The sequence below is a fragment of the Atta colombica genome, unplaced genomic scaffold (assembly GCF_001594045.1).
Source record: "Atta colombica isolate Treedump-2 unplaced genomic scaffold, Acol1.0 scaffold189, whole genome shotgun sequence".
Classification (NCBI taxonomy): domain Eukaryota; kingdom Metazoa; phylum Arthropoda; class Insecta; order Hymenoptera; family Formicidae; genus Atta; species Atta colombica.
This window is the reverse complement of record NW_017259281.1, coordinates 205,183-212,087: the sequence shown is the minus strand read 5'-3', so window position 1 is coordinate 212,087 and position 6,905 is coordinate 205,183. Positions and strand designations below refer to the sequence as shown.

Here is a 6,905-nt window from a genome sequence, read left to right as displayed (position 1 = left end):
ATATAGTACTGAGAAATATATGTTGATATAATCACTCCAATTACTGTGAATTTAGGCTCTTAATTGCCCGTGTTTTCATTTATTGTTTAATTTTCATCTCAAGAGCCCAACTTTAATTACTCTTTGTTAATTTTGTCAAATTCTCCAGGATAAAATATTCTCGTTACGTGAAAAGCATGCATAAAAAACAGGCATAAATTGTGAAAGAGAAATTTCTCAATCAAATTAAAATTCTGTTTCATCCAATCAATAGTCATGTGTATTCATGTGTATTCGTAGTTTTCAGATAAGATTAAATCTGTTTACTATCTAGTTCAATACGAAGGAGGAGTAGCACTTGATAAATTGGCAATAATACGCTGTGTCTGTATGAGCTTGTATACAAGCTATACACCTGTATAAGCAGCCGTGATCGATGAGAGTGTGGCGACGCAGTTTGCAGCGCCGTGTGTCATTTATAGATTAATTCTACGTGTCAACAGTTTGTCGTGTCACGCTTTTATTGTCGTTAATATATGACCACAAATTATATAAGCTTAAATATTCAAGAATATTTCGAGCAATACAGCCCGTTGACATTGAATTTATTAAGCTGCTGCAATTGAAAGTTAATTATCATGAAAAGAGCATGTAATATTACATGTGTGTAGTATTATCGTAATATGTATCGCGATGTTAATAATATCAGCATTAACCGTCTTGTCATCTTAGCTGTTCTATGTTGTTTACGTTTACGATGCGTTCAGGAATTTATTACGTTGTTACGTAATTAAATCGAAACTAGGGCAACGTTACATGTAGGTGTACGTAGGAAGAGATTTATAATGCATACAATCGAAGGATTTTCATAAAATCTACAGCTAAAACTCAATGTAATTGTATTGATAAATAAGTTATCCTTGTAATTTTCACTAAGATTAATAATTTATTTTCAAATGACTTTTTATCGCTCGAACAGTCGTTTGTATTTTATCATCGATAAATAATCTATTTATATTCAGATATTCTCAATAATCATTAATATAACAGCAATTTTTGAATAATTGAAAACAATATATTAACGTACATATTTCCAGTTTACAATTTACAACAATTTGCTAAAAATATCAGTAACAAGCGATTTCAAAAAAATTAATAATTTCAATAATTTCCACGCAAGAGCATAATTTATAAATCAGGGAGAGATATTTATTATTTGTTACCGTTTTTATTGGAAATTAAAGTTTTCTAATAGCTGCGAAAATTACGTATTACTGGTTAATCGAAATGTTATTAATAACTGTAACTCTTACAATGGCCGCCATTATTACAATTGCAAAATGAGAACATGGATAGCTATGTTGATCTACAATGTATGCCTGAATGAAACTTTCCCAGGCTGAGTTCGAGTAGAACAGTACGAATCGTTAGCGCAATTCGAGGAACTTTTTAATTAGCGACAGAGAGAGAATATTGCAGCGAAAAATCCACGCAGCACAATTGAATAGATGTGTTATAATACTCCTCTCCTCAATATTGAGTTTTTAAGTTTTTTAACCACCCGAAATGGTGATCAATAAATCATATATCGGAGAAAGAGAAATGACATGGATTATAAATGTCGATTATGTCCGAACAATCATATCGAAATTTCAATGTTCAAGAAAAAAGCCTCTAATTATCGGCAAGACGATAATTAGAGGCTTTTTTCATATAGCGATAATCACTACGAAGGATTTATGTAAAATGTAGACAAGGTCTTTTGATTCGTGAGTGGGAGGATTAGCAACCGTCTGATTCACGAAACTAACCATGATACACGATCGCCTAGAATTAGGTGGGTCAATGAACGTCCGCGAATCGATGTTTGTGACGTAAGTACGCCGCTATTTTGCCTCGTAACCTTGAACATAAACTTGGAAACTGGTTTGTCCACGAATAAGAAAAATTTTTCGCGCGATGTGTAAGTGGTTGGTCACATGAGAAAAATTCAATCCATATATCTTCGCAAAGTTAGCATACCATTTTCAGAACTTAGACACACATATAATCTATCAATCATATCTAAAAATTTTGGATGAGTTAAAAAATCATAATTAAGAAAGTAAATAAATTGTTAAAATATAATTGTTGATATTATGTATGTAGAACATAGTTTGTAAAATATAATTTGTTGATATTTTATATGTAGAATATAATTAGCGTTTCATCAAAAAAAGAGATTTATTTATTAATAAATAAATTAAAACGCAAAATGTTTTATTAAAGGTTGATATAAAAAATTTTGAAACTATTTACAATAAAGGTGAAACTTCTTAAATGCTGGCACATTCTCCGGAGACTCTGAGCTTTGAACAAAGTTTGAGACGTAAGTCTCCTCTCATATCTCTATAGGCAGAGAAAATCTTCCTGTAAGTACTTTGGGTGCTTAAATTGGATGTAGTTATTAGTTACATAAAAGAGTTGGTCCAAATAATTGAGAGGTTTAAAGTTTAAAACTTTTCACTATACGGACAGTAGTTGAAAAGTGCACCTCTCAATTGACTTCTAAAATGACTGTTTTAAAAGAGTTGTAATCATACATACAAACTTGATAATTATTTTATAAAGAAGAATAATCAAATATAAATGTGAATAATTTGATTTTAATTGATTTTATATTATAATTTCAGGAGCATATTATATGACCCTGGAAGTACAACATAATTATGAATTTAAGGCAAAATCATTGCACTGTAAAATAATTATACTTTAACAAAAAACTCTGTAATTATCCAGGTGACAGGATCGGCTGTCAATAACACGTTAATAACGTTAAGCTAAACATTGCTCTTTTTAGACAATTATTTTTGTCATAAGAAATAGACCTTTAATTGATCTTTGGATGATACGGTCAACTATCAATTACATGGTCAACGACTAGGCTGCTTGCGTTCACCTCAACGTTCACGCACCCCCGAGCACCTACGTCGGATCGTGAGTGGGTGTCATGAGTGGGGGTTCGTCAGTAAAGGGGGCGCCGGCAGATTCTGGTGGGGATGGAATAAAATCTCCGAGTGTACGGGGAGGCAGTCCAGTTAAACTAGTCAGTCGACCGAGCGATGCGGGAAGTGACGGTTGATCGTCGTCGATTTCTATTTCCATCGACTCCGTTCGCAAGCTCGTAGAGAGCACTTGCGAAGGTTAACTGAGAGATGCGGAAGGGATTGGTGATCATGCGTACGTAGGGAAGAGTAACCTCGCGTCGGATACGATGCCGCGAAAATTCTCGCTTCAAACAATCCTACGACGACGACCAACGCATATCTCAATCGGCTCGCACCCTTATCGATGCGTCGCACCTTCAATCGTGAGAAAAAAGGGAGAATCTGCCAATCGCGTCGACTATTCTCAACCTATCAGTGCCCTCGGCGAAGGACACTCTTTCTTTGCTGGAAGGGATCTCCCAGCGCAGTTAGTTGGGAGAGAAGCGAAAAAAGAGAAAAGTTCCTGTGAGAGATTGCTATCTTCACCTGACATAGTAAGTAAGTAAGAACATCACAACCCGAAAAAAAATTTCCACCCTCGTGTTGTTGCGTCGTTTTTGATCACGTTCTCATGTGAAGGAAGAAGGGATAGACGTCCACGTGTGCATGACGCGTAGATTGTGAGTCGCGTTTGTTTACAGATCTGTTGTACCAATAGTACGATTCTATTCAAGTAACTTTGATTGGCTTATTCCGGCTCTATGCCTACGTGACAATCGTAACGATAAAAATGATGACAATTGTGACTTAAATTACATGAGTATAGTCAACTTTGCCCTAAATAAAAATTGGAAAAATATGAAATTAAAAACTGGAAAAACGTGAAAAGCTTTTAATTGTATTTCAATAAATTCTACGTACAAATATCGGAATATAAACCTTATAAATATTTGTTCAATATATTTCCTTTCTTTTTCTTTCGCTGTCAATTATAATCATTTTAATCTTTGTATAGTATCCATATAAACGCGCATTCCAAATAAAAGTTTCTCTCATAATATTAGGTATAGTAAAAAGAAATCCATTATTTTTGCATGAAATTGAATGGAAAAATAATGGATTTCTTTTTACTACACCTAATATATGCTTGACATAATGATCTTCTTTTTCAAAATCTAAGATGCATAATGCATGATTGACTCAGAATCAATATTTACGCAAAATTTCTTCATTTTCCTTTTCTTCTCATTTTATTTATTACATGCAACATTGAATTAATATTAAATAATGAGTATTCTGACTATATTTTAATTACATTTGATGTAACAGATTAAGCTATAACGGAAATAATGGCTGCGTTCAGCAGAGAAAATTAATCAGTTAACGCTTAGATTCTTTAATATAATTGATTCTTGCCTTTAGTTCTTCGTTAAATCTAAGTGTAGGAACCAATCGTATTAAAGAATCACTAAGCGCTAACTGATTAGTTTTCTCTGCTGAACGCAGCCATTAGAAACATTGTTATCGCTAACGTTGATGTAAGAAATATATTTATTCTAAACGTAGATCTCGAGTCATCTTTTTGATCATTGCTAACAATTCTTCCTGTACAAATATTTGGCAGTACGAATATTTCGCAAAGTGTATGCCATTCTACATTGTTAAATCTAAATAGAAACAAATTTAACTTAATTTAAGTCGCCACTGCTCCTACTCAATATATCGTTATTTTAAACAATGGATAAATTTGTATACAGTCAAATTTATTCATTGTTTTGATAAAATAACGATGGTTTTTATTTAGTATAAAATGACAATGGACAAATTTTTGAATTTTTGATTGGTATAGTGTCAAATTTAGTTATTGTTTTAGTATAAAATAACGATGTATTAAGTAAGAACAACGCACTGAAAGAGCAATTTTGTTGAAGAGTGACTAAAAATGTAGTTAGATACAGATCTAAAAATAATTTTATTGAACCATCAAAATAATTTTGCAGAAATCTTAAACATGATGAACAATGCTGCAAAATGTTTTGATAGTCTAGTAACCAATTTTATCATCTAGTCTAATAATTGTTTTGATAGTCCAATAAAGTTATTTTTCAGATCTATATCTAGCTAAATTTTTAGATACTTCAGCAAAATTATTTTCAGTGTAGCAACTTAAATTTGACACTATATAGATTTAATAGTATCAATTTAATACTATATATATAATATCAATATATATAATATCAATATATATATATAATATCAAAAAAAAGTTCATCCATTTTATTTTAATATAAAGTAGTATAATTTAGTATAAACGATATATTGAGTAACAGCAGTGGCAACTTAAATAGATAAAACTTAATTAGATAAAATTTAACACTATATAGATATATTTGCACTATAGATAGTGCAATGCTTTATTTTATTTCTTAAAACAATTCGTCATTCTATTACAGATAAAACCGTAATTTATTTAAAACTCCTTATATGTTTTATATAAATATTCAAATTTTTAGAAAGAAAAAGGAGAAAAAGAACATATTAATAAATTTATTATGAACATGAATGAGGACAAATGTATAGAACGGATTTATTATTTCCTAGAATTATTTTATAAACTACTGTTCTCCATGGAAATTTTTTACTCTAAATTTTGTATTTAGTGTCCCGTCATGTCATGATTAATTCCTCTTTTTATATACTTTTTACGTAACTAGACATAAAAATAAAGCTCTAGGGATGAAATAGAAAACTAGATGAAGTGGTTCGTAGAATGAAGCAATGATTCTGCAAAACTTTTTACTCTCGGCTATTGCTGCAAAATGCGACGCGAGAAAATTTTTTTTTACAAGAGTTGTTAATATAAGTGATATACAAATGTATCTAAATACGCGCGCATGTATAAGTATGTATATATTTATTATAAATAGACGGAAGAATTAAATAAAATTGTTAAAAATTTAAGCAATAAAATAAAAATACAAAAAATTATATATATATTTTTTTACGTTATAAATTAATATTTAAAAAATTTATTATCTTATTCATTATCTTATTTGTTATTTTATACAATTACCTGTTTATAATATATGATAATCAAAATATGATATGATTAATTGATTAAAGCTCATATATAACTTTCATTTAATAATTTAATAAAACGTTATTAGAAAATATATACATCATTATTCTTTCCCAGAACTTTTCTACTGAAAGAAATTTTAGTCCCATTTATATTGTTAAAATATTAAATTGTGTAAATATTGCGTTGCTCTTCTAATCATTTTACTAATATTGATCTCTACACTTTATAATACTTAATCATTTATGATTGATCCAAATGACAAAAACTCAGTTAAAGATTTACAGTGACATTATTTCCTTCTTATATGTCTTTTATCGATACAATCAATACGCGTAACAGTTTTCTACATCTGATATCTAACAGATATCCGTTAAAATTCCGTTAAAAAGTATAAGATTTCTATCAAAAGTTTAGCTAAAATTAATCAATAATATCTATACATATTCTTTTAAAATTTGATTCACAAAGATACTTCCACTACTGATAATTTCAGCTTAAATAAATATATAATAATTAAAATATTGAAATAGTTGCTATTCGTTTAATATAGCTTTAATTATCAGATTATAAGATTATGTTTCATTCTCATAAAGAATATTAAAATTGAGATAATGCATTAAAATGCAATTTGCAGTAAATTTAAATAAATTTTTATGTTGATAATCATCTTTATTACATGTAAAAGACTTTAAAATTCAAAGGATAAGCATATGCGACGAGTTAATAAGAGTAATACCTCTTCGTGCAATATTTTGTGAATATAAAATCTATATACGCAACAAATTGCTCCTATGTTATAAGAACATATGAAATATGAATATACCAATATATTTTTAAAAAGCTATCATCGATGCAATTAAAATTAAAAAGATGCGATA

General features: G+C 29.7%; 1 protein-coding gene across 1 annotated transcript in view; it reads left to right on the top strand.

Annotated features, from left to right (window-relative positions):
* The first annotated feature begins 3,074 nt into the window (after positions 1 to 3,074).
* LOC108686773 (probable serine/threonine-protein kinase mkcB) overlaps positions 3,075 to 6,905 on the top strand; it is a 74,508-nt gene continuing 70,677 nt past the window's right edge. The window contains exon 1 of the mRNA XM_018192236.1: positions 3,075 to 3,499. The gene's annotated coding sequence lies outside the window, so the exon portion shown is untranslated. The remainder of the gene's footprint in view (positions 3,500 to 6,905) is intronic.